This window comes from Ambystoma mexicanum, chromosome 11 (assembly GCF_040938575.1).
Source record: "Ambystoma mexicanum isolate Mex_15411 chromosome 11, UKY_AmexF1_1, whole genome shotgun sequence".
Classification (NCBI taxonomy): domain Eukaryota; kingdom Metazoa; phylum Chordata; class Amphibia; order Caudata; family Ambystomatidae; genus Ambystoma; species Ambystoma mexicanum.
In genome coordinates, this window is record NC_090934.1 from 105,227,410 (window position 1) to 105,236,126 (window position 8,717).

The 8,717-nt window shown below is 43.2% G+C and overlaps 1 non-coding gene across 1 annotated transcript; it reads right to left on the bottom strand.

Moving 5' to 3' along the window:
• Positions 1 to 2,565: 2,565 nt before the first annotated feature.
• LOC138505351 (U6 spliceosomal RNA) lies at positions 2,566 to 2,672 on the bottom strand. The gene has a single exon (XR_011280150.1). It is a non-coding gene; the product is annotated as a U6 spliceosomal RNA (small nuclear RNA).
• Positions 2,673 to 8,717: the final 6,045 nt, after the last annotated feature.

Sequence of the window (8,717 nt, forward strand, 5' to 3'; positions counted from 1 at the left end):
ATCTTGTCCTCAGCTTCCCCCCCACTGTATTACGCCAAGAAACCCTGCAGCTGCCTTCAATCCTTGAAAAAACCTGCAACAAAACTTAACACATTTGTGGTCTCATCAGATCCTCCCAATTGTCCTGGCGCTGGAAAGAGCCTCAGGAAGAGGGTACAATTAAATGAGGCGTGTTAATGTAGCACGGCAGGCATCAGCGGTCACATTTGTGACAAGCAAAGGAGGCGCAGGAAAAATCCCAAACTCGATCAATCAAAGCGTTCTGATGCATCAAATTCGCCAACGCGACTCTATGAATTGCAATAGTGCATGACCACCGCTCATCAACAGAAGACAATATTACAAGAGAAACTGACAAACCCGCGCCGCCTGCCTGCCTGCGCCTCCCACCACACGTCCCAATACATCAAGAAGTCCACTTACAAAAGCACCATTTTTGTTCCTAAAGGTAATTTTCTTAAGCGACTCCAATCGTTTCTAAATTATTATGGCCCAGATTGTAGTCCCAGGGTAATGCGACTGCTGTGCTCCTAATGACGGCTCTGTCTTCCTACTGTCTGATGACTCTTTGCAAAGAGATTATAATTCTAAATCTATATTCCATATCACATCAAAAAGAAGGGTGGTTGATGCAGGGAGAGCTAAGGGTTAACCCTAGCAACCAGCGTGCAAATTTGAGATAGGCACTGATGGACAATATTTCCTAGGTGTGTGCTACCCTTATCTGTGTGACTACTACCCATCCCGCCAAGAAAAAGTCCTACAATTAGCCAACGTAGTGGCTGTTATTGTATGCGCCATGGAAGTATGACATGTTATTTCTCCTTGTGGAATTCCAAACCTGTGACCTCAGTGTCACTTCATTGTCACAAAAGAAACTTCTAATAGGCCTTTTCCCAAACAATTAGTTTTCTGAGATGCAATCCTTGTTGAATCTTCTAATAGGCCTTTTCCCAAACAATTAGTTTTCTGAGATGCAATCCTTGTTGCTATGCGAAAAACGTGGGTGGCATTGCGAGTTCCGTGGCGCGGTAAACAAGTGGCAGTTGTTCCATTACTGACACTTTTATGGGCAGTAACGTAATCACCACCACTTTTACTGCACCGTCAATTTCCAAATCTGGAGATAAAGTGAAGGATTGAATCTTCCACTTGCCACCAAAAATGACTGGATGTTCCACGTGTAATTACCGCTTGTGGTTAATGTGCCAACATTCCCTCATGGACTCCTACGGACTTCTAAAAGGAGGACTACCACCACTGTGCCACCACTCAGTATCCTGGAGTAAGCCTACGCAACTGACCGAGTAGTGGTAACGGTAAACAATTTTGTTGGTAAACTAGTGAATTTGTCAAACGATTTACCACCAAATTAGTGATGGGGTCCTTTCTACCTTATGACTAGTTTGGTGATAGTGCTAAATACTGTCTGTTAACCTGCTCCACCAAATTACAAGTTTTGTTCCTAAAACTCTTACAACCCCATGGGGACACACAACAAAGGGCCTGCATGCAGTATTACAAGCATTGTCCTACCACATGTGGTAATACTTCATGTCCCCAATGGAGTCATATAGGGCATGGAATTACTGCATCATTGCAGCATGCAGTATCAGTGTTTGAGTTTGGTGGTACATCCATAATGAGGCCCAAATGTGTGGGCCTGGTTGAACAATGCTTGGTGTCTATGGGTCCACATGTAATGCTCAATAATATATGCTGTGCTTGTTTAAGTGTTCAAAGACCATTGAGACCACCAGTGGACCTAGTTTGTACATGTCACTTCCTGTCCCGCCTTTTCTTCCCAGCAGAGTCAGCACAAGTCCTACTGTGTATGTTTTCGGACTCATAGATGTATGGTGGCAAGCCACATCGGTGAGCAGGCCACATCACATAATAAAACTGCACATTATGTAACACATGTGTCTGTAAGTATGCATCTCTGCCACTGAAATACAATATCACCTTTGAGTGCGTGACTTTTCATTTGAAAGAGGGAAACCATTGATAGGAAAATGACTTTGCAGTGCTTATCAAAAGAACAACGGATTTATCTTGTGGGCAACCCGAAACAGAACTCCAGGGTACAGGGCAGGGGGGTGGGGGGCAGAGTCCACCCACTTTATTCAGAGGGTGGACTCAGTCCCCCCCAGCTAAATGAGAAACATTGGGCGTCCTCTTGGAATGTATGAATTAAAGCCACAATGGTCAGGTTTGTAGGCTGGAAACTTCACTGCTGCGCTATAATTACTTGAAGAAAAATGACCAACACCTAAAGGTGAAATATCCCATCTCGGTACTTTAAGTTCCAGGGAAAGCATTTGTATTGGTTCTGGGAGTTTAAAACATGCACACCTTTTAACGCTTTCAAAAACACTATTAGAAGAAAATATCTTGTCTTGGGTTTGCGCGTGTGTTGATTTTATGAAAGGCAAATGCCATGCGTCTTGTGCAATTTGGGTGGTTATGCAAAACCAATTCAATGAAATGTGCATATTTCACCTTGATATGTGAATTTCTGGCGAGATCACATCCTAATTGCGTTTTTTTTTTCCATTTTTTTTTTTAAATATGGAACGCTGCACGAATTTGTGTGTCATCCTTGCGCAGGGGCCATTCTAATTTTCTCTGTATCGTTCCAATTTTAGTATACGTGCTGCCAAAGCGAGCACCCAATTGCGTTTGTTGATGAGTCCCCCCACTTTCATTTTTAGGACTTGACCCAAGACTGTAATGTTTAAGCATGTTCTTCCTAAGAGACGGTGTGTGCATGCTCCTGGCATGACCACAGCAAAATGCCGGCCGGATAAACCACTGAACATATGAGATAAAGGCTAAACACAAAACAACATTGAGACAAAATATATAGGGAATAGGTTCTATGCTCTAAAGAGAGCAATTTTTGAATTTTTTTAGACTGTCAACAATATTTTCATCTTTTTGCAAAATGAATGATGGTAGAACAATTTTTGCAGCATGTGTTAAGAATGTACTCAATATTTTCAGCTTTTGTACAAAATGATTGATGGTAGAAATATTTGTGTGTCTGAAGAAGAAACAACAGGAAGGTGGGCAGCCTCTTGTACAGTACATTACTGCACTGGTATGTAGTCTTTGAAATTGCTTACCTTTTGGTCATGACTCGAGAGGCAAGCTCGAGACAAGAGCATGCATGCTTCAGATGAAGGGATGTGCAGCCAACACACTTTGATTAACGCAGCCTGCAGCAAACCACCAGAAGAGTTTAACACATACTATCGATCCACATGTATGGTCAGGCACCAATTGAGTAGGCGGTGACTCCGAGACCAGCCCACAGCCACAGACTCTCTCAAAATTCCTCAGAGAGAAAATTCTAAATTGAATCAGAGATCTTCTGTTTGAGAAACAGGAGATATATGAGACAAGCATATAAGAGAATGCAACACAGTAAGGAAATAAAGAACAGGATTATACTTACAAAGTGACTGGTCCCCAGGCACCACTCATGTTTGTTTACATGCAATTTGTTTATCCAGGATCAGGAGAATCTGGTGTCCTCAAAGATTATGATCAACCAGCACAGAAGAGGAGTGGCCAGTTAAGCATCCCTAAAGCAAAGACATGCAGCCCAGGAGGATTTTGGGTGTAGCGGTGTGGATTGGCATGGTCTGATAGGGAAGGTGCATGAAAGTAATATCATTCAGGAGAAAAATATACCAGACCAACTTACATTTATTTAGAATTCATTCATAGCACCAACCTGGCACTGGTTCATCTGAGTGCTTCACAAAAATACAAATATAATTGTATATGAGCTACAAAACAAACAATACACAATAAAACCTGTGTTATGTTATTTTAACAACTAATTATCGAGTTTGTTTTCACCCAAGGGTAACCAGGTGCTTAATTGAGAAAGCTTTTTGGAGATAAATAGAAACAGATGGGATGAAATCAATTACAAAGGATACAAATAGGTCTTCAGATCATTCAGAAATGTGGCATGATCTTCCATCAACGAGCAAAGAGAGAAATGAGCGGGCACCACTTGGTAATAAATCCACTTATATCAGGTATACAAAATTGTAAAAAAAAAGGGGAAATCTTGTTCAAGATAGTTTGTTCCAAAAATTCAAAAGGAGCTGGCTGTGTATGAGTCTGGAGACACCCTGACTCAAAATACATGTGTCGCAGGAGACTGAGTAAAAATACTAAGTCACGCAGCCGCTCTCCGTAGGACCCAACCTGGGTATGTGATTAGTCAAAGTTAAAGTCAATTAAATCATGTAGCATCAGTAATGCATTTGGTTTAGAAAAGAAAAAAGTCTTTCGTTGTTTTTTAGAATTGATTTTATCAAAAGCGGTCTCAAGGTAGAGAAGTTGCTAATATTTTCTTAGTGAGGAAGCAATTGCCACAACTCATTCATAAATCAGACCATGAATGCCAATGCAAAAAAAGCCTTCATTGCTGTGGCTGAGGGCAAAAGAAAGTCGTTATCAAAATGGGTAGAAGTCTGGTCCGTGCGAAGGAACCCAGGAGTATTAGAAAACATACCGTGTGTCACACGGGTAAGGTGTAGTCCTTCTGCTGCCGGCGAGTGAAGACTGTGGCTGCCGCATCGAAGTGTTGCCTTAGCAATGCGTCCTTTTATCAGCATGTGACCGCTCGCGTCCCGAATGGGCGCACGGTCAGAAACTGAAGCTGCAATCAAGACAATGAGCTTGATACAGTACAATTAGAACAATTATCTGACCTAGTGTGTTAATGAAACTAATTGTCATGTGTAAAAAAATTCAAAAACGAAGAAAACCACATACATAGAAATAGAAGAAATACACAAAAAAGAAAAAAAGTATGTCAAACAAAAAGAAGCATGCTCATCAATGAGTAGAAACATGTAAATCAATGGGTCCTACGGAGAGCGGCTGCGTGAATTAGTATTTTTACTAGGTCTCCTACTACACATGATCTTCCATCAACCTCAGGGCAGATGAAACGGTGTTCCAAAGGGAAGGATCTGCTAACGAGAAGACGCTGCCACCCACAGAGACCATCTTGACCTGAGGAACCAGGAAAAGACCAAGGGCGGCTAGACGGAGAGCTCTAGCTGGCTTATAAGAAACAATCTTCTCTGGAAGATATGAAGGCCCTTGCTCATAAAGGTGCACAGGACTTTGAATTTAATCCTGCATTACACTGGAATCCAGTGAAGTTGATGTAGTACAGGAACAATGTGAGCAAACCTCGGCAGACCAGCGATTAGCCAAGCCTAACCTAGCAATGAAACAACACCTTACATGGTCAAAATTATCAAAGAGCCCTTAAAAGACATATTTCCACACACAAGATTTCAGATTTTGTCTGAACTTCAGGTAGTTTGGTAATCACACAAAGATCAGTAGGCAAGTCATTGCACACAGTAACAGCTGCTCCTGAAAAATATATTTTCTTAGTGGAAGCAAGTGGGAATTGGAAAAATGTTCACTAAAGAATAATCTTTTATGCTAAGGTTGTTATAGATCCTTTGGAATTTATCATGAACGCATTAGTTGTGTTAACACCTGCATGCAATAAAGCGACTGTGATGTTTTAGAATGGTGTGTGAATTACTCATGTCAATGCAGCATCTCAAAGAGGTCACTGTTAACTGAACCAAACCCACCATTGCCGTCAGCCAAGCTCCAGTAGGGTGCAGTGTTGGCCAGTCAATCTGCTTCAGATGATCTGCTGAGGATACATCTCAGACTTAAGAAACAAGAACGCAATAGTAGGACATCTAAGGTCTTCTTAAATGGAGTTTACCCAATGAATGCCTTCCCCCAAAGAAAGTTCAAGACACATTATAGCTATTCTGGTGATGTACCTCCAATATCAGATGTTTGTTAATAATCATACTCTTTCCAGCATAAAACTCAAGCAATGACTTCAAAGGCAATATCGACTACTCATAAGATCCAAAAAGAGAGTCCATATTCAAGCCTGCAGCTAAGCGGCATCTAACGACATGGTCAAACGTTTCAAAGTCTGCAAGGAACTGACCATCCCAACTGCAGCGGCATACTCTACTGCACCCACCTAGGCCATCTGCTCGGCCCTGGCTGCTCACTTCACCACCAAAACATAGGATATTCTGACAACTCTCACCTCTGCACCCATTTTAGCAACAACATCTCTTGGGTTCCCCTCAGTCGCCCTCCCCCTGCTTCCTCTTCTCTCCTCCCTCTCCCCGGTCAGACAGATCTCTAGACTAGTCCAGTTTATGAAAGCCTCTTCCAAACAGGTGGCCCCCTGCCCTTCCAAAACCTTCAAGGACAACATTGACACTCTCGCTCCAGCCCTGGCAGATTTCTGTAACCTCTCTTCGCCACCAGAGTTTTCTCCTGTGTACCCTCTGCTCAAAAAACCATTCCATCAAACTACCGACCAATCTCTATCACTCCCTTCCTGGAAAAGCTCCTCAAGAAGTTGGCTATCTCTCAGCTTACCCTCCATGTCTCCATGACCATCAGTCTGGCTTCAGAGCATCCAATGGAGTGGAAACTGCTGTTCTGAACACCAGTGAAAGCCTGCTCTCAAATCTTGACTCTAACTCTCCCTCTGTCCTCATTCATCTCGACCTCTCCTCTGCTTTCCACACCGAAAACCACAACATCCTGATATCTCGTCTCCATGACACCCTGGGGATCACAGATCAGGCCCTGACATGGCTTGCCTCATTTCTCTCTGACTGTCCTTTCCAGGTGTAACTGGGGTCTTTTCTTTCCACTATTACTCTCTCTACTTGTTGTGTCCCCCAGAGATCTTAACTTTGCCCCTGGTTCTTCAATGTCTCTAGGGCCCCTCTGGCCCACATTATCTCTGCCTTCACCTCAAACTTTCCGTGTTATGCGGATGACACACAGCTCTCTTTCAGGCTACCCTCAACCTCTTCCTTGCTCATGCCTGACTATCTGTCAGCAATTCAGTCCTGGTGTGCGAACGATCTCTGCCTCAAGGCCAGCAAGACAGAAATTGTCCTCATTGGGAGCCCTGCTCCCACTTTCCCACTGTTGCTGTGGCCGGCCACCCTTGACCCTGTACCCTCACCCACTCGTGAGGCAAAAATCTAGGGGTCATCTTCGATTCCACTCTCTCCTTCTCCTCTCACATCTTGGTCATCTCTTGGTCATCTCTAAAAAATCCCACTACCAGCTGCACCTTCTCAGAGTTATTCTACTTGTCTCACCTTCCCCCAGAGGCCTACCATCTTCAGAGACCTGGTTCTTTCTAGACTAGACTACTGCAACAGTCTCTTTCTCAATCTTCCTTCTTCCACTCTAGGGACCTCTACAACTCGTCCAGAACAGAACCCGTGAGACTTATCCTTGGCCTCAAGTACAGGCACTGAAATTCCTCCACTGGCTCCCTGTGGCTACACAGATCAAGTTCAAGACCCTCTGCATAGTCCATAAGGCTTTCTGGGGCCGGGACCCGCACTATCTACAGCTCTCTCTCCCTAAATATTCTCCTTCTGCTCATCCGCTAGGGGCAACAGTCTCGCCTTGGAAACAACATGACGCAGAGCAACACAGGTTCAAGCCCCGGGTCCGTGCTTAGAAACCTCTGGGTATTAAGTGCATTATAAATAACGTATTATAGCCTATTATTAAAAAAGTCCTCCTACAAATTTCTTACCGCCTTACCACCTGTCACTATTTGAAACATTGTTGGCCGAGTTTGGTAGCTTATGGACTTCATGTTCTTCTCCCTCTCCTACCCCTTCGCTCCTTCCTTTTTGTCTTTCACCTTCACGTATAGTTAGGCCGTCAGGCCACGTTTGCTAGTCATTTTTGCAAGATCATCTGGAAATGTCAAGGCCTAAGAATGAGTCTATATTCCGCTGTTCCCTCGCCTCCTTGAAGCGATTTGAAGCACTTCACCTGTGTATAAGCGTTTTATAAATAAACAATTACAATTACTGACAACAAGCAAGACTGATTTAGGAAATAGGCCATTTTCAGAGGCCAGGAGTGACAGGGTCATGACAATAAGTGTTGCAAGGGCTTCTTTGTCAGTCCACATAGCGGATATCAGTCTCACCATCAACAACCGATGTCAACAAAGATGATATGAACGACTGAAATAAAGGGATACCGATGCACAATATTGCAGGAGGACAGACAGTGGAGTAGCTACCAGGCCAACATTATACTCTGATGGCACCTCAAATTTCAGGAAAAAAAAGTATTATATGGGGTTATTGAAACTAAGTAACACTTGAAAGAACACATGCAATACCCTCCCTTTGCTGCTGCCATCACTAGAGCAGAGAGTGAAAATTAGATAAAACACGAAAGATACTTTTGGGAGAGTCAACAGTCCAACCAAATCTTCACATGGTCTTCAATCACAGCGCTGACTACTGGTAACACCTGGAATACTAGTCAAGGCTGGGAAATCGTAGACAAGGCAGTCCATGGAACAGGGCACATTAGGGAAAGATTCGACCTCTAAACTCCCAGAAGTTTCTTTTGATCATCACAGTCACCTAAAGAATTACCTAAGGTAACAAATGTGGAAAAATGGCGTGGACAAATTTATCTAACAACTTAATGTAGAAACAAAGCTTTGGAAACTTGTGGAACATATTACGATCTTGGGCTTCATAAAAAACGTGCATGGCAGTAGAAATCTGGTGGTAATTCTGTTGCCCCCACTTTTTACAGTGCTCATGGAGTTGCCACTGCTTTTACAG